Here is an 18,912-nt window from a genome sequence, read left to right on the forward strand (position 1 = left end):
AGTAGAGGTCAGACTGCAGTGGGAGGCAACTTGAAGCAGGGAGACCAATCAGGAGACATTTACAATGGTGCAGGTGTGTGATGAAGAGGGCTTGCACGAGGGTGATGGCAATGTCAGAGGAGGGAAGCACATATATATGGGAGATGTTACAAAGGCCGAATTGTTAGGATTTGGCAACTGATTGATACAGACAGTGAGAAAGAATGGGTCAAGGATGCTATTGAGATTGTGAGGCTGAGTTACTAGGAATTAATGGTGTTCTCGACAGTAAGAAGAAAATGAGGAAAAGGGGAAGTTTAGAGAAGGAAGATGATGAGCTGAGCTTTGGACATATTGACCTTAAGATGTTCACATGACATCTGAATGAAGCAATCCAATAGGCAGTTGGAGATGAAGGACTGGAATTCAAAAGAAAGGTTAGACCTGGATAAAGTAGATCTGAGAATCATTGGCATAGAAATGATAGTTTAATTCATAGTAACTGATTATATCACCAAGTAAAATAGTATATAGGTAGAAGAGAAGTAGGTTCAGGACAGCTACATCCACAATTAGTGAGCATGACCTGGATGAAGATCCAGCAAAGACTGAGAAGCTACGTTCAAGCATGTAGGAGGAGAACCAGGAGAGAGCAGCATCATAGAAACTTAGAGAAAACAGTATCGAGGAGAAGAGGGTGATTGACAACGTCAAAGGCTACAGAGAAGTCAAGAAGAGCAAAGATTAGAAATGGTCATCAGACAGGTCACATGGTGAACAAAAATGGGGCTAGACGTTTTCTCTGATCCTTACCACCTCACAAACCTCTCCAAAACAGAAATTATACATCAAAGGTAAAGCAACTTCAGTTGTCTTCATGATCTGGGAACCCAGGGTCCAAAAGAAGATTTAAAACAAAAGATGAACAGATGCTTACTCTGCATTAACCAACCAAAGGACTCAACAAATAGGCTTGCAATAATCCTACACTCTGGTCCTTCTTCTCCCTTTTCAGTGCCATAGAAATCTAGGTTCTATTCTTCAGAAGTTTGATTAAGCCATGACAAACAGCCAGTGCTATAATCCTGTTGAACTTGAGAGCATGAAACTACAATGTACTGTTCCTGAGTAGTTTAAAAGAGAATTAAGAATTATTAGAGCAGAAAAAAAATCCAAGGCTGCAAATTACATATAGTGGTTAAATTTAACAATTCAGTTCAGAAACAAGAAGTTCTGTAAGTGATCAGGAGAAAGATCTTCAAATATCAGGTAAAGAAATTTAAAATAACACAAGACTTTTCTATATCTACTAGAAAATACAGGAGGGTATGGAACAATGTGATTTGAAGAGCAAGGGAGCTCAGGATGTAGCCCAAGATGACTTACCCTGCAAATATGAGCTTAACTGTAAGTGTAAAAAAGTAAACTTCAGAAATAAAGAGGCATCTGAAACATTCTTGGAAAGAAAATCAGATTTGAAGAGATTATTGCTTTTCAAGACCTTCTACAAGAAAAATGTAGGTGAGTTGAATGAAGGTAGCAGCCAAGGACATCAGAAGCAACAGAGTAACAGCAGAGAGACCAGTGAGAGACTTCTTTTTAAATGTACACAAGGAGACTGGGGGGGGGGGGGGGGGGCAGGAAAAGCAGAAGTTAGGTGGAGATAATAGTGAAGAGGCAGGTCTGAGTCATTACGGGTAGAACCTGGTAACATCTTGCCTATAGGTGAATCAATGTTTTGTTTGTTTTAATAAAGTAGGTTCATGTTTATTAGAAAGTACCACATAAATTTAATGAACCATTATTGAATGTTGCATTAAAATGACAAAAAAGAAACTTGGGAAGTTGTTTGAAATGTTACATAATGAAGAATTTTTTTTTTTGTAGCTCTACATTACAAAATGGGAGATGAAAGATGAATAGAAGGTTAGAAAAAAAGTGTGTAATGTTCCCAGGTCAAATTGAAGGCAATAATGAGAGGAAGGTGTCCCCTGTTGTCTCAGGAAGAGAAGCACCTACAAGGGAGTAGGTGAGGAAAAGGGAGGAAGGATTGAAAATGGAGGGGAAAAGGAGGAAGGCCTTGCTTTACTGGTGGGAGAATTTTCTACTGATGAATGCTCCAATGAGTGAAGAGAGATTTTCTGTGAAGGGAAATGGGGACCTTGTGCTGATTGTGCTCAGGGGAATTTGGTGCTTAAAAAAGCCACTAATACTATCTTGGGTGGTGGGAAATTGGAACTCCTGGGCAGCTGATATCTGGAGGAGTGGGAGGGCATGAACCCAGGGAGAAGATTTTGAGGCAAATGGGGAAAAGAAGGTAAATGGGGAGGATATACATCAGTAGTGAGAGGCACCATGAGGGACATGTTGGGGAGTCTTGTCTTACCATGCAATGGTGTCCTCTCTGTCATCTATAGGGATTGTCATTGTTTTGGAATGTTTTGCTGAAGCCCAACAGAAGGGGAATCTAAGAAGCAAACTCTATAAGGCAGTGGCAGAAACTGCCTAGAGGAAAGAGCCCAGAATCCATACCTTGAAAGTTTTGTTTCTGTGAGGAATACAGAGAACAGAGAGACACTAGATAATTAGAGGAGGCATCAACCAGAGGGTAAGGGTCTAGAGTAGAGAGAGAGGATGGATAATGAAGGGAGTGAGAGAAACCTTCTCAAAAATTTTAAACAAAACCCTGTCAGACTGTAGAAATTAATACAAGAAAGCATTCATTATGGTCAAGTGGGACTTATACCAGGGATTCTACATTAGGAAAACAATCAACACAATCAATCATGTTAAAAAATGAAAACATCCAAAACCACATGACCATTTCAACAGCTGCAAAAAGAGCCATTGACAAAGTACAACAGTCATAATCCTACCAAGTATAGGCATAGAGAGACCTTTTATAATATGATAAGATACATCTATCCAAAACCAGAAAATCATATGTAATGATGATATATTAGAACTTTTTCTAATAAATAAAGGAGGGAAGCAAGGATGCCCTTTCCCCCCCACTATTGTTTGATATAGTCATGGAAATGCTAATAACAACAGTAAGACAATGTTAAGAAATTAAAGACATAAAGGTAGATAGAGATGATATAAAATTATTTCTATTTGAGGTTTATGTGATATACTTGGAAAATTTTAGAGAATCAGCAAAGATGCTAACTGAGATAATTAATAGCTTTTCCAAAGTTGCAGACCCCAAAATAAACCCTCAAAAATCAACAGCATTTCTATATGATAATAACTAAATCCAAAACCAAAATTAGGTAGGATAATTCCATTACAAATAGGTACAAAATATCTGGGGATTTAACTACCAAAGCATACAAAAGACTTGATCAGATTCAATTCCACAGTGTTCCTTAAAGAAATAAAGAATAACATAAATAGATGGACAGACCATGCCACCATAATAAGAATGATAATACTACCAAAGTTAATGTATACTTTTAATCTATAACAATTAAATTACCAAAGAGATGCTTTATAGAACTTTATAAAATTATAACAAAATTTGAAAAAAACAAAAGATCTAGATCAGGGGTGGTGAACCTGCTGCCTCAAGGCCACATGTGGCCCTCTTGATCCTCAAGTGTGGCCCTTTGACTGAATCCAAACTTCACAGAACAAATCCCCTTAATAAAAGGATTTGTTCTATAAAACTTGGACTCAGTCAAAAGATTGCACCCAAGTACCTAGAAGGCCACATGTGGCCTCAAGGCCGAAGAATCCCCTCCCCTGGGTCTATATTATCAAGGGAACTGATGAAAAGAAATAGAGATGAAGGGAGAATAGCATTTGTAAACTTCAAGTTATATCATGTAACAGCAGTCATAAAAACTATCTGGTGTTTTAAAAATAGATTGATAGATCAATGGAACTGACTAGATAAGGGAGAATGAGAAACAATGGAACTCAATAATCTAATGTTTGATAAAATGGATAACAAATTATGTAGAAAAAAAATTCTTATTTGATGGATACTGTTTGGAAAACTGGAAAGCACTCTGGCAAAAATTAGGCTTGGACCAACACTTTATCCCCTATTCCCTAATATATTCTAAATAGACTCATGACCTTAATATTAAGGATCATGCTACAAAATTATAGGAAAATTAGATCATATATCTTTCACAGCAATGGGAAGAAATTCTTAACAAAAGAAGGGATAGAATTAATTATAGGATACAAAACAGACAATTTGGATTACAAGAAACTGAAAAGCTTTTGCACAGACAAAATTAATGTAACTAAGATAAAAGCAAACTAGTAAAGTAGCAAAAAAAATCTTTGTATCAGACTTCTCTGATAAGGGTTTGATATCTAAGATGCATATGTATATGCATATATATGTGTATATGTATGTACATGCATACATATACACATATATTAATAAATACATATAATGAATAAATACACATTAGACTAATAGCCATTCTCCAATAGGTAAGTGGTCAAAGAATATGAACAGTTTTTGAAAAAATTGCAAAATATTCACAACCACGTGAAAGAATGCTCCAAATGACTAGTAATAAGAGAAATGCAAATCAAAATAATTCTCAGTTTTCACCTTATACCCTGCAAATTGTCAAAGACAACAAAAAATTACCATATTCAATTTTGGAAGGGTTGTGGAGTGATAGCACATTAATACATCGTTGGTAGAATTGTAAAATGTTACAACCATTTTGGAAAGCAGTTTGGAATTATGTAAATAAAGTTATTAATTGTTCATACCCACTTTATTAATGGGTTTATACCTCAAGGAAATCATTGACAAGAACAAAATCTCCATATACACCAAAATATTTATAGCAGCACTTTTTGTGATAACAAAAAATTGGAAACAAAGTAGATGCCTATCAGTTGGGGAATGGTTAAACAAATGGTTGTGTACATGAATATAATGGAATATTACTGTGCTCTAAGAAAAGATAAATATGGTGAATACAAAGAGATATGGAAAGATCCATATAAACTTATGCAGAGTAAAGTAAGCAGAGCCAAGAAAACCATATACACAGTAACTACAAAAATGAAAAAGGAAAGAATAACTACATAACAAGAAATCAAAAGTGAATATAACAAAATTGCAGGGATCAAGCATGATTTGAATGAAGAGATATGAAAGGAGGCCTCCAACTCACTTCTTCATAGAGGTGGGAAGTCCATAGATATTACATATTATACATGTTTTCAGATTTTTTTCAATGTACCAATCAGTTGTGCTGCTTTTTCTCCTATTTAAAATTTTGTCATATGTGATTGTTCTCTAGGAGGGGAAGGGGAAAGATAATAGAGATAACTATGATGATAGAAACAGAAGACATCAATAAAAATTTATTTGAAAAAAACAAATGAAGGAATAATTGTGTATGGGTTAAATAATATGCATATGTTTTATATCTTATTTGGTATGAAAATAAGAGAAATGACCATTAAATTGAGCAATTTTAGAACAATTTTAGTTGCTTGTTGAGTTTGGAAGATAGACTATAGAGGGTTAAGAAGAGGGTGAAAAGAAAGGAGGTTATGGCATAGTTTGTAGATGGCCTTCTCAAGAAGTTTGGCCATTAGAGAGAGGAGGGAAAAGGATAATAGCAAGCAGGAATGGATGGATCAAGTGAGGGTTTTCTGAAGTTGTAATACACACATACATGTATATGTATGGGCATGTTTGTGGGCAGCAGGAAAAGAGCTACTAGACATGGAAATATTGAATGTAAGAGAAAATGGGCATGGTAATGGGCAAAAGGTTCTACAGAAAGATGGGTAGGAAAGGGATTAAGGCTGCATGTAGGGAAGTTGAGCTTGGCAAGAAGAGCTATCTCTTCATGTTAGAAGTGAAGGAGATAGTGGCAGACAATATCTGAGGTGTTAAATAAGGAAGATGTTATAAGACAGAGCTAGTGGTGCAGTGGATAGAGCACTAAGCCTGGAATAAGGAAGACTCATCTTCGTAAGTTCAAATCTGGCCTCAGACACTTCCTAACTGTGTGACTCTAGGTAAGTCACTTAACCCTGTTTGTCCCAGTTTCCTCATTTGTAAAATGAGCTGTAGAAGGAAAAGGCAAACCACTCCAGTATCTTTGCCAAGAAAACCACAAATGGGGTCATGAAGAGTCAGACATGACTAAAAAAACCTAATAAATGACAACAACAACAACTCAGTGAAGGGACTCAATTTTTTTTATTACTGAAATAAGAGTCAAGGTTCTCAACTGAGAGGAAAGGAGAGGGAGAGACATGGGAGGTTTGAAAAGGGACTAAGAAGGAAAAAACTCACTGTTCTGAGTGGCATCATAAATCTATTAGAGAGGAGTAAAAGAATTGCCTTACTGCAATGATGGCCCAATTGAGGATTTGTAGTGGATCCAGTTAGTACAGTTTTGTGGTTTTCTCCAGCTTTGTGCCACATATCAGTAGCAATGAAAACAGTTCTTGCTTCAAGACTGAGGCAAGCCTTCACCAAGGCAAGATGGGCAGTAGGATAAGGGAGCAAAAGATGAAAGAGAAGAGGATAGTGTAGAATTGAACTGGTTCACCAAGGAGTCAAGATGAGAAGGAATGCGAGTGCAGCCAGTGACCTGGGAATGCACTGAAGGATGAAAGAATTAGAGGTCGAGATTAGAAAGAATTGGGTTTGATTGCAAGGTAGAAGGAGAAGTACAATGCCATCAGCCATGATCAAATAGAGGAATTTCATAGTTCATGAAGATGGAAGTGGGGCATTGCTGGCAAGATCAAGGGTTATGACCATCTTTGGGGGTATTTGAAGTGGGGTGGAGGAGTCAGTTGTGAAATGAATAATTTGAGGAATTGTGAGGTTAGGATGTTTGAGGGAATATCACTATATATGTTGAAGTTCCATTGTAGGAAAGCAGGAGTTGGGAAAGAGAGAAAGACTATGAGACAGAGCCTGAATTGATGAAGAAAATTAAAGGGCCTGGAGGGTGGTAGATAACAACTACCAGAATTTTGATTGGGTGATAAATATAGATTGAGGTTTTTTAGTCATCTCTGACTCTTCATGAACCCATTTGTGGTTTTCTTGGCAAAGATACTGGAGTGGTTTGCCTTTTCCTTCTACAGCTCATTTTACAAATGAGGAAACTGGGACAAACAGGGTTAAGTGACCTCAGAGGAGGATAGGCTACTGAATGGCAGTGGTAGAAGAAGAGCCTAGAAGTGATGATGGAGAGAAAAGAATATCTCTTCCCCCATGTCCAAGGAGTTGAGGGTGGGTGGGTGGGGGTTTATCAGTAAAACTACAACCAGTGCTGAAAAAGACTGAAAAAAAGATAACTGATTAGAAATAGACATTCATTTAAAGATCACAAATATTAGAGAAGCTTATCTTTTACTGCTTTGTTTTTTTTTTTTTTAAGCAATTGGGGTTAAGTAACTTGCTCAAGGTTACACAGCCAGTTATTTCTGGGTGTGGTGCTAGGTTAAGTAACTTGCTCAAGGTTACACAGCCAGTTATTTCTGGGTGTGGTGCTAAGTATCTGAGCCCGGATTCGATCCCAGGTCATCCTGATACTGGGGCCGGTGCTCTTATTCGATGAGCCACCTGGTCGCCCCTTACTGCTTTGTTCTTACTGCTAAAGAATGGGGTAGGGGCAAAGAGAAGAAAAAATAGAAGAGTCATAATTGTAAATGTGAATGGGATGAACTCACTCATAAAATGGAAGAGCATAGCAGAATGGATTAGAAAGTAGATCTAGGTCTGAAAGAGACACAACAAGGAGCCACATCCATTGTATTCTTGCCTATTTGTTGAGTTTCCTAATTACATTTTAATCTGGTTCAAGCTGTACTTAGGAATGTTGTAGGTTGCATGTGGGTCCTGTGGGTCGCATATTTGAGTAGACAATTCTTCAGGATTATAAATTTGCAGAGGAAGCACTTACCTTTCTTTTCCTAGATGTTCCCTATACCAATAAAATCAGCAATCCAGTCCATATTCCTATCCCAGGAAACTTCCTCTACCAATGTCCTCTACCAATGCAAGCCTGCAATTTAGAGCCTTAGAGAATTACCTAAAACCCTGAGAATTTAAGTGACTGTCAGTGTCAGATACCCAGAAGGTCATCCTGGTTATGAGATACCTCATACAGAAGAAAATATACATCTCCTGAAGTTCTAAGCATAGAACAAAAAGGTAGATAGCTCCAATGAATCTATCTATCTCAGATAGCTTGACAGACAAGTAGAGAGAGATTTAATGATTTGGCAAAGGAAGAGAGATTTGTAGCATTTTTCACATCACACTATATGAGTAACCATCTACACTGTCTATGCTAATGACTGATTCTGGATACCTGGATTGGATAACCCTGCTTGGAGAAGCTCTTCCTTCTCCACTTCCAAGATTTTTACCTCACAGTCTCTAATGGATGCTACCTTTGTCTGAGTTTTTTATATTTTTAAAGTATTTGTTGATTTCCTCTAAGTTATCATCCTTGGTTTATAATTGGGCAGAATAACTTTTGACAGTTTCTTTATTTCCTCTTCAATTGTTGTGAATTTTCTATTTTGATAAAATTTTTTTGTATCTTTTAAGAAAATTATATTAACTATTTGTTTATCTATTTAATTAGACCTTCCCCCCTCCCCCAAGACCAGCTCCTAGTTTTATGTATCACTTCAATAGGATCTTTTCTTTTAGTTTTATTAGTCTCCTTTTTGATTGTCAGAATTTCTACTTTGTTGTTCATTTGTGGGGAGGAGTTGATTTGTCCTTTATTTAGTTATGGATTCATTGGATTTTTTCCTTTTCTCTTTTGTTGGTGAAAGCATTTAGAGATATACATTTTCTGCTAAGGATTACATCTCATAAATTTTCCTACATTGTCTCATGATTATCATTTTCTTTGATGAATTGAACTTCAGAAGCATTTGAGATGATAGCTGAATAAGAACAGAAGGGAGTTTATTTGTATTTGTCAGCTATTCTAGAAACCTTTACAAAAATTGACCATGTATTGGGAAATAAATCCTCACCCCAAATGCAGAAAAGCATAAATACTAAGCAAGTCATTTACTGATCATGATGCATTCAAAATGATTTTCAAAAAAAGATTTTTGAATAAAAAATTCAAAACTAGTTGGAGATCAAATAACTTAATCCTAAAGAATCAGTGGGTCAAAGTACAATACACAGAAACAATACAAAATTTCATCAAAGGTCAGTGCTTCTTCAAATTTATAGTCCCGAAGAATTGTCTAGTTGGTCATGTGACCCACAGGGCCCACATGCAGCCTACAATATGCCCAAATACAGCTTGTACCAGATAAATGTATTTGGGAAATATTTAACAGAATAAATAAAAATATAATAGAACATCAATAATGCTAATATGTGATTCTCTAAGTCATCATGTGACCCATAGGGATCTTTGTGTGAGATTTAGTGGTCCCTGTTTCTATTTGAGTTTGATACCATTGGCCTATAACACTGAGAGGTTAAGTGATTTGCCCAAGGCCACACAGCTAGAATGAGTCTTGATGGCAAGACTTGAAATCAGGTTTTTCTGGCTACAAAGTTGACTCTGCATCCACTATGCCATGAATTCCTAGCTATTGTATATTTGTTTTGTGAAGGTATACTCATTTTAGATTTCAGCAAATTTGAAAGTCAAGATGGTCAAAGAAAGAAACAATGAAATATAAGAATAAGGTACTTTCAAGTGTAAATGAAGCATTTCACATATTTTATAGGGGACCTGAGGTTTTGTTTAGCATAATTGCATATGAAAACTCCAGTAGAGACAATGACCTTGGCCCTAGGGCACAAATTTCTTCATTACACTCCCCCCCCCCCCATTAAATAGACTGAATAGCAATTTGAGAAATGTACTGCACATAGTCACCATAAGTTAGAGTGAGGTCCTTTATCAAGGGAATTTGACTCTAAACCAGGAACAATAATCATTCTATACATCTCTTACTTCCCTACCAGGAAATGAAAAGAAATTTCAGAGCTGAGACACTGAGGGAGCAGAACTGGAGAGGTTTCTGCCAATTCTAGGCTAAGGGTCTCTGAAATTGCTAAAAGAACATGGTAGTACTCCAAGTGAAAGAGAAAAGTAGACTTCAGCTAAGCTTTTGGCCAAAGGTTGTAGAGACTGTAACTGCCCATCAAAGACTGAATTCAAGTAGTCCAGTAGATCCATATACAAGCAGAGATTCCAAATTGAGGAAGTAATCCAACTGATGCCAGATCTTCCATGTTTTATGACTGTTCTTGCTACATATTAAAGTAAATGCCTTTGATAAGAACTAATTAGTCTAGTGGCTGATTGTTTATGGGAATTATACCATTGGGGGCTTGTGAGCTATAATGTTAGGAGTACAACACACCTTAGATTTACCTAGAACCTGAGGCAGCATTGTCCCTTTGATGATCCAATTCACCATTGTGAGAGCAAATTTGAGGGAGTATCCAAGAAAGGGTGTTATGATTTTCCAGTATTCTACAGTATGTTTGTATATCTGTTATAGTTCTCTTCTGAGATTGTAAAGTCCAAGAGAGTAGGAACTATGCCATGATTATTTATATAATTGTATAATGTACAAGTTGTATCTACTTCAGTGTGTATAGCATAGTACTTTGTACATAGTGGTCACTTGATAAATGGGGGATGAATAAACTCATGTAAATCTTAACTGGATTAAAATTATATGTTACATTGAAGGGGTGACATGTTGTCTAATATTAACTCTAACAGTCTATCTACCTAACAAATCTATGAATACCCCTGGCCTCTATTCCTCTCCTGGCTTTGTTTCTGACTTTCTGGGTATCAACACTATGCCTTTGCTGTAGTTTCTCCCTGGAATCTCCTCATTCTGAAACATTCATATGCCTTGCCAGCCACCTTCTCCAATTAGTGAATTCTTCTTGGGGCCTCCATTTTGGAGGGGGCCTCGGGCTGGCCAACCTTCATTCCTCTCCTGGCTTAACTTCTGACTTTCTGAACTTTGACCCCAGCTTCTGCATAGATACTCTTCTCTCCTCTGCCACCCCCCATGCCCTTTCAGCTCTCCTTTGAGGGTTATTTTCTTTTATTAGAATGTAAGGTCCTTGAGGGCAAGGACTATAATTTTCCTTGTATTTCAGTAGTCCAGTTCCTTGCATATCGGAAGTACTTGATAAATGCTTGTTGCTTTGCCTTGCCTTACCTTTGCCTTCTCTAATACCTCATGGTGACCTAGAAGTGACCCTTGCTCCTCTAAGCCTGTGTCAGTGGAGTACAAGCTCTGGTAGATCCTACCTGCCAAGCTGGATAGGTTGGCAATGGGCTGCCTGTCTGCCATCCACCATCTAGTGCAGCTAGGTTCAGACAAGCTCAACACCAAACTGAACTGGGGCGGGGGTGTGGGGGATGAGTTTTTGGGTCACAACTCACTATGACCATTCCTTAAGGTGAGAAGGAACTATGATTGATGGTAGAAGAGAATCCTTAAGACAAAACCACTGATCAATCAATCAATCATCAAACATTTTTAAAGCACTTGCTATTTTCTAGGCACTGAGTTGTGGTCTGTGATAGAGTGATGTATGGGAAGTCCCTTGGTCATTTCATAGAGGACAGGTGTCTGAAGGAATAGAGCAGAGTCAGTGTGAGGAAGAAGGGGGCGAGAGGTCTGGATTGAAGGAAAAATCTGCCAGATGGGTACTCATGGGAGCAGCATGAGGGCAGTAGGCACAGTAAAACGGGGCAAGGATCTTCCAGAGTTGAAAAACAGGATAATGTTTGCTTGAGAATGTATAGATATGCTGTTGTTGTGATATGGCCTTTGTGTGTAATAATGGCTTGGATTCCTTCATTTGTCTGCCAATTATAGACACAGGATAGAAGTGGCTAAAGAGAGGAAGTAGAATGTATGTATGTGGGGGAGAAAAAAGAGAAGAGAGAGAAAGAGGGAATGAGAGAGGGGGGAAAGGAGAAAGAGAGGGAGAAAGATGAGAGAGGAAAAGGCAGAGAGGAGAGAGGGAAGGAGAGAAAGAGGGAGGGAGAGAGAGGAGAAGGAAAGAGAGAGGGAGAGGGGGAAGGAGAGAGAGACACACAGAGAGACAGAGAGAGAAACAGAGAGAGACAGAGAAGGGAAGAAAGAGGGAAAGAGAAAGAGGTAAAGAGAGGGAGAAAGAGGGGAAGGGGAAGGAGAGAGAAAGAGAGGAGACAGAAAGGAGAGTGGAGGAGAGAGAGGGAGAGAGACAGGAAGAGGGGGGAGAGAAAGGGAGAAAGAGAGTCAAAGAGAAAAGGAGATAGAGGAGAGATAAAAGGAACAGAGAAAGAAAGGAACAGAGAAAAGGAGAGAGGGAGGGAGAAAAGAGAGGGAGAGAGGGAGAAGGAGGGAGAGAGAAAGGGAGAGAGAGAAGGAGATAGAGAGGTGGGGAGAGGGGAGGGAAAGAGAGGAGGAGATATTTATAAGAATAGAATCTAGAAGTCTTGATGGTTTGGGCTGTTTGAATGGTATTGGGGAGTGGTGGAATGATCTTTCAAACTGTTCCTTTATGTTCATATTGGCAGGTTCATTTGTGTATAATGAACTGGAATAAGTTGGGAAATATTTCTCCACATTACTCTTTAGGACCTAGACTCCCTGATTAAATCTGGGGGAAAGGAGAAGGAGGGGAGAGGGCAGGAAGGGTCATTCCCTTAAGCCTGAGCAGTGTGGGGGATAGTGTTTTCCTTCCTTTCCCTTCATCAGCATCAACTCCCTCCCTGACACCCAAATCTAGCACAAGGTAATAGTTTTCGACGCCTTTCATTGAAATATAATAAAATATTTGCATGGAGTTATTAGATAAATAAGAGTTGACTGGAGGCAATGCTTATTTGGAAATGTGATATGAAAATTCATTTAAAATGAAAGAATGTGGAAGCTTAAGTTTATGGTAATGGATTGATTGCAGATAGTATCTAATAACTCCAAACAAATATATTTCAATCACAATCTCCATCAGGCTGGTCTTCTGCTGCAGGAGGCGAGCAGGGTGATTGTGTGGCTGACCTCTCTTGCAGGCCAGATTAGAATTCATTAATTGCTGATATTGTGGCATTACTTTTGTAATTAACAAACCCATAATTTCCAGGGGCGGGTATTTGCTATTGTCTGAGATGGAGCCTGGGGAAGGAGGAGTGGAGTAAACTGGAGGTGGGGAGGGAGAGAACTTTCTTTTGTTTTCTGGGTTGTCCATTTCAGCTGAACTACAAGAGAAGCTGGTGAAAGTGAAGGTCTCAGGGGCCAGAAATGACCCTCGGCCCTGAGGAGCTGGAGAGGCTGATTCAATCTGGGGGCCTAACTCCTTTCTCACAGACTCACTGTCTCTAGGAGGCCAAGGGAGTGGGTCAAAAGCGATTACAGCACTCAGCTTAGGGGAGGGAGGAGAGAGGGTCAAAGGGGCTTCATGGTTGATGAGTCACTGATGCGCCCCTTCCCTCCCTTGATAAACTGCGAAATCCATTTGTCCTTGGTACCAATGAATTCAAAGAGCCAATTGCTGTCATTTCCAGGGTGACAGTCGAGGTGTTGCTGAGAGAAGACTGCAGCCTGTCTGAGGCCCTGGGATGTCGACCTCAGCGGATGGATGACCCCTGGATGGGTGGGTTCGCTTGTTTTGTTCCTTGCTTTATCTGTATCTTTCATTCTTAGGGAGAAAAATGGAAATAATTTATTTTGAAATGTGACATTTCCTAATCCGCTGTCCCAGCCTGGCTGACAGCAGGATTAGTGTGTGCCGAGATGCCGGCTGCTAGGTGCTACCCAGCCATATGGAGTCCCCTCCCATCAGGCTGTTGGAGCTAGCACCAGAGAAGTCCCCTCTCTTCCCCTCCCCACCCTGTCCACCCCACCCAACAGTCTCAGACAGACTTTCCATCAACAGCTGCCTCAGTCTGCACCCTAGCCCTTGTGGATAGATGCCTTGCTTCTACAATGGTTGTAAACGCTATTTCCTCAGCGTCCTTCCAATGGGGGGAAAAAGAAAACTCTGGCCTTTGAGTCAAGATCTAGGTTCTAATTCTGTTTCTGACACTGTGTGGTCTTGAGCAAAGCCCTTTAACCTCTCTGATATTCATTTTCTTTGTCAAGTGATAGGGTTGGACTGGATGCCTTCTAAGGACCCTTCCAGCTTTGCATTTTATGACTGTATGACATTATAATTCATTTTCCTCTTTTGTAAAAAGAAGTGTTCAGATTTGATCTCTAGTCTCTTCAGCTTTGATATTCTATAGGCCTATGATTCTAAGTGAGTTGGATAATTGTCCCTCCTCTTTGCCTGGGGAGGGGAAATTGGGAATCCTTAAGAGACATCTCCATACTGATTAATGATCCCTGGCTTTAGTTCCTAGTGAAGGGTGGCGGTCCCTCCATCTAGTCAAGGCCCTCCATTCAGGGTTGAATAGCAGGCTCTTTTCCTTATTCCCTCGAGCTCCCGACCTCTACATTAGCATTCACAACCTTGGGCAGCAGCCACTTAGGCTAGAGAGACAGCTCCTTGGAAACACAATTGAAATATTTTTATAAATGACCAGTGGAGTTTGAGTGACATGCCCTTCTTAAGCTAAATAAAATTAAACCTAAACCTTCTAAAAATACATGAGCCAAACATCCTCTCTACATTTCATTATGCAAATGCAGCTGTCCATTGCTGTACAAATTAGCCCTCCTTTTGAAATTTTTCTTCCCTTCTCTTTTCTTTCTTCAGATTTTGCTGGAAACTGCTTTTGTGTTTTTAGGCCGACAGCTGGAGTCTGGAGTGGGGAGAGGACCAGCTCCTCTTGTTATTTTCTGTTCTCTTTCCCCTTCTCCCTCCAGTGCCCCAGCTTTCTCTGGGAAGAAGGAAAAGGCGAAAGAAAATCAATGCAGATGACTCTCATTCTTGTCTCCTACCAAACTGCTGCTTCTGGCTCTGACCAGGAGAGGTCAGCCTGGGGTTGGGAATCCTGGAATGGGGGCTTCTGAGACCTGGGGTGTCGAGAACCTCAGGGTTGGGGGCAGGAACTAGAAGAGGTAGGAGACTGAATGAGCACCATGGAGACGGGGTGAAGCCCAAGACTGTCCAAAGCCCGGGGGGAGCATAGGGTGAATCTATCTGAGGACTGAACTGAAGAATGAAAATTAAATTCAGGGAGTCATCGGAATGTTTTGTCTACCAGACTGAAAGTCCCGATGCTAGTTGTTTTGTATGTGTTTTTTCCCTTTTCATCTTGATGTTGGCATAGGGATGGTGATGTACATTTTTTAGGAGATAGTGGTTATGGTAATGTGAAGGTGAGGAAGCTTTACTTCTAAGCATCCAGTCCACATTCAATAAATGCTTATGAAGCACCTACTGTGCTCTTCAAATGACCATGCTAGGTGCTAGGGGAGGTACAAAGGTAAGTTCAGACACAGTCCATGCCCTTAATGGAGTTTTTACATCCTGGTAATCAGGGCACAAATACAGTAACTGTAATGCATCCTATTACTTGATACATGTATCAGAGAGGTGCAAAGCAAAGGACTATGGGAGGTCTCAGAGAAAAGGTTGTTGTTTCGAGGGTCAGGGAAGACTTCATGGAGGGGGTGGTATTTGGATTGGGCTTTAAAGGTTGGAAATTGAAGAGCCAGTTGGGAGCCATTGGCTCTAGCAATAACTAATTGTGGGACTTAACTCCATAAAAAGGAGTGAGTGGATGAGTTATCTCTAAGATCTCTCCTAACTCTGAAATTCTAGTGTGCCTTGGTCTAATGTGATTAAGAGCTCTTTGAGAAGCAAGCAAGTCTTGTTCTGTGCTAACTACTAACCAGGTATTAGCCAGCTTCACCCTCTGAAGATTCTCAGTGAAAGTGGAAGTTAACTGAATTGAACTGACTTGAAAAGTTCCTATTTGCAGTCTCTGGTTTCCTTTCCTTCCTTTCCTGCTGCCTGTAGCTAACATTGTAGGGAGGAGGTGATAAAGAAAAGAATAAGATTTCAGGGGAACTTTGAGAGCTCGACTCTTCACATACAACCTATGAAAGGAAGGGGGTTGACCTTTGAAAACTTTGAGGAGAAACTTCTTGATGTTGGAGATTGCCTAGTTGTAGATTCTTTGAAATCTCTTGTGAGGGAGAGGCTGGATGATGTAGTGACTACATGGGGGAGGTGCATCCCTGATTAAAACCCAACAGCGATTTAGATCCCAGGGAATTCAAAGCTGGAAAGAACTGAAACCCAAAGTAAGAGTTCTGGCATTGGGACACTATTGTGAGATGAGCACAATGAAGAGTGAGCCAAGATCAGTATGGTGTCTGGGTCATACCTAATTCTCAATGACAGAGTCTTTGAGATTGGCAGACCCAGACCCAAGTGCTAGGTCAAGTCTGGGTGGTGGGAAGGGCTAATTCATTTAGAAATGAGGAAGTTTACTGCTAGCCAGTGGTATTAGTGGCCAGGTATCCTTTTAGTATTATGATTTCTGTGTGACTATATAAATACATGGGAAGGCTACAAGATGTGCATACATATAATGAAGCAATGTGGTATAATAGGGAATTAACCTCAAAGTCAGAGAAATCTGGGTTCAAATCCTGCCTCTGACATGACTGGCTATGTGATGACAGAGAAGTTATTTGACCACCCAGTGCCTCTAGGCAACTTTAAGACCATAAATTGCAAAGGTGTCATTTTACACTGGTAGAAAAAGTTCCACACCAGGAATCCCCCAGACTAATGAAACCATAGATTTAGTTAAAACACGCGCGCACACACACACACACACACACACACACACGTCCAAGGTGACTTGTTTAAGGTTTCGAAGCTAGTTAGTGGTAGAGTTAGTCAGATAATGAGTTCAGTCAGTAAGTCAACAAGAATTTATTGAGTGCTTCATGAAGAAATGCTCTAAATCACTATTGATTAGAGAAATGCAAATCAAAACAACTCTGAGGTACCATATCTTACCAGTCAGATTGGCTAAGATGACAAAACAGGAAAATGACAAATGCTAGAGAGGATGTGGGCAAATTGGAACACTAATTCATTGATGGTGGAGTTGTGAACTGATCCAACCTTTCTGAAGAGCAATCTGGAATTATGCCCAAAGGGCTAAAAATAATTTCATACCCTTTGGCCCAGCAATACCACTTCTAGGGTTATATCCCAAAGAGATCATAGAAGTGGGAGAAAGACCCATATGTACAAAAATATTTATAGCAGCTCTTTTTGTGATAGCAAAGAATTGAAAATTAAGGGGGTGCCCATCAATTGGGGAATGGCTGAATAAGTTGTGGTATATGCATGTTATGGAATACTATTGTGCCATAAGAAACGAGGAGCAGATGGACTTCATATTTACCTGGAGAGACATACAAACTGATGTTGATTGAGAAGAGCAGAACCAGGAGAAATTTGTACACAATTACACTTATGTGTGATGACCAACTTTGATAGACTGGACTCTTCTCAGCAATGCAGTGATATAAGTCAATCCCAAAAGACTCATGATGGAGAGAAATATGTGCATCCAGAGAAAGAACTAGAAAGAACTGAGTTTGAATCCAGATTGAAGCAAACTACCTGATCTTTTTCTTTTTCTTGTTTGGTTTTATTCCCTCTTTACCATTTTTCATTGCATCTGATACAATCCATCTTTATAACCTGACTAATGTCTAATGTGAAAGTATTTACAGATCTTATACTTAACTGTATGCTGCCATGGCAGGGAGGGGAAGGGAGGGAAGGGGACAGAATGTGAAACTCAAGGAATTGTGGAATTGAATCTTGTAAACTAAAAGTAAACAAACAAATTAATAATAATAAAAAAGGAAAGATGAAAAAAAAAAGAATTTATTGAGTGCTTGACATTTTTCAGGCTCTCTGCTAAGCACTGGGGATACACAAGGGGCAAAAATAGTAACTGCCCTCAAGGAGTTCACATTCTAATAGTGAGAGAACATGGCAATAGCTAGGTACATACAAGATATAGAGTAGATAGATAATATGGGAGGGGAAGGCAGTAGTAGTGGGGGGGACCAGGAAAGCATCCTGCAGTGGGTGGGATTTGAGTCTTGAAGGAAGTCAGGGAAATTAAGACACTAAGGTGAGGAGTCAGAGTTTTGCAGGCATGGGAAAAAAAGTCAATGAAAACTCCCATGGAACTGAGAGATGTATTGTGTTTGAGGAAATGCAAGTGGGCCAGTATGTTGGATAGTAGATTGCTTGGAGGGGAATAGATTCTAAGAATTTGCACCTCTCAGAACTGCTACAAATCTTTCTATCAGTCTGTTTAAGCTGACCTGGGCTGGAAAAATTACTCACTGTGATTTTTGTTTCTTTGATTTCCTGACCAGGACTTGGTCTGGAATATTTTCTAGGTCTTTGTGGAGGAGGTGTGTTTGAGGAGTGGGGCTATATTTCATCCTGCTATTTTTGCAATGTTGGCAGCAGCTATGCAGGCTTTTTTTTTTTTTAAGTTAATTTATTTATTTTTAGTTTTCAGCACTCACTTCCATAAGTTTTAAATTTTCTCTTCCTCCCCTCTTTCCTCCCTCCCCAAAATGGCATGCAATCTGAAATAGGCTTTATACATACGTTCCCATTAAACATACTTTCACATTAATCACGTTGTATAGAAGAACCAGAATAAATAGGAGGAACCACAAGAAAGAAAAGAAAAGAAACAAACAAAAAAAAGGAAAATAGTCTGCTTCTCTCCATGCAGACTTTTCTTGAAGGTTTTAAAAAAAGTTCATTTGTTTGTTTTTAGTTTTTAACATTCACTTCTATAAGATTTTGAATTCTAAATTTTCTTGCCCTCCCTCTGCTCCCACCTTCCAAAGACAGCATGCAATCTGATATAGGTTATTCATGTACAATCATATTAAACATATTTCCACATTAGTCATGTTGTAAAGAAGAATTAGAACCAGAGGGAAAACCATGAG

The 18,912-nt window shown here is 39.4% G+C and overlaps 1 long non-coding RNA gene across 3 annotated transcripts in view; it reads left to right on the plus strand.

Annotated features, from left to right (window-relative positions):
* The window catches only part of LOC138154746 (uncharacterized), a 186,652-nt gene that overhangs the window by 41,369 nt on the left and 126,371 nt on the right, over positions 1 to 18,912 (plus strand). For all 3 annotated transcript variants that reach the window (XR_011166674.1, XR_011166676.1, XR_011166675.1), the window contains exon 2: positions 13,515 to 13,603. This is a non-coding gene — a long non-coding RNA (uncharacterized lncRNA). The remainder of the gene's footprint in view (positions 1 to 13,514; positions 13,604 to 18,912) is intronic.

The sequence above is a fragment of the Petaurus breviceps genome, unplaced genomic scaffold (genome assembly GCF_028583685.1).
Source record: "Petaurus breviceps papuanus isolate PSGF00001 unplaced genomic scaffold, PetGlider_PUasm1.0 91133, whole genome shotgun sequence".
Lineage (NCBI taxonomy): Eukaryota > Metazoa > Chordata > Mammalia > Diprotodontia > Petauridae > Petaurus > Petaurus breviceps.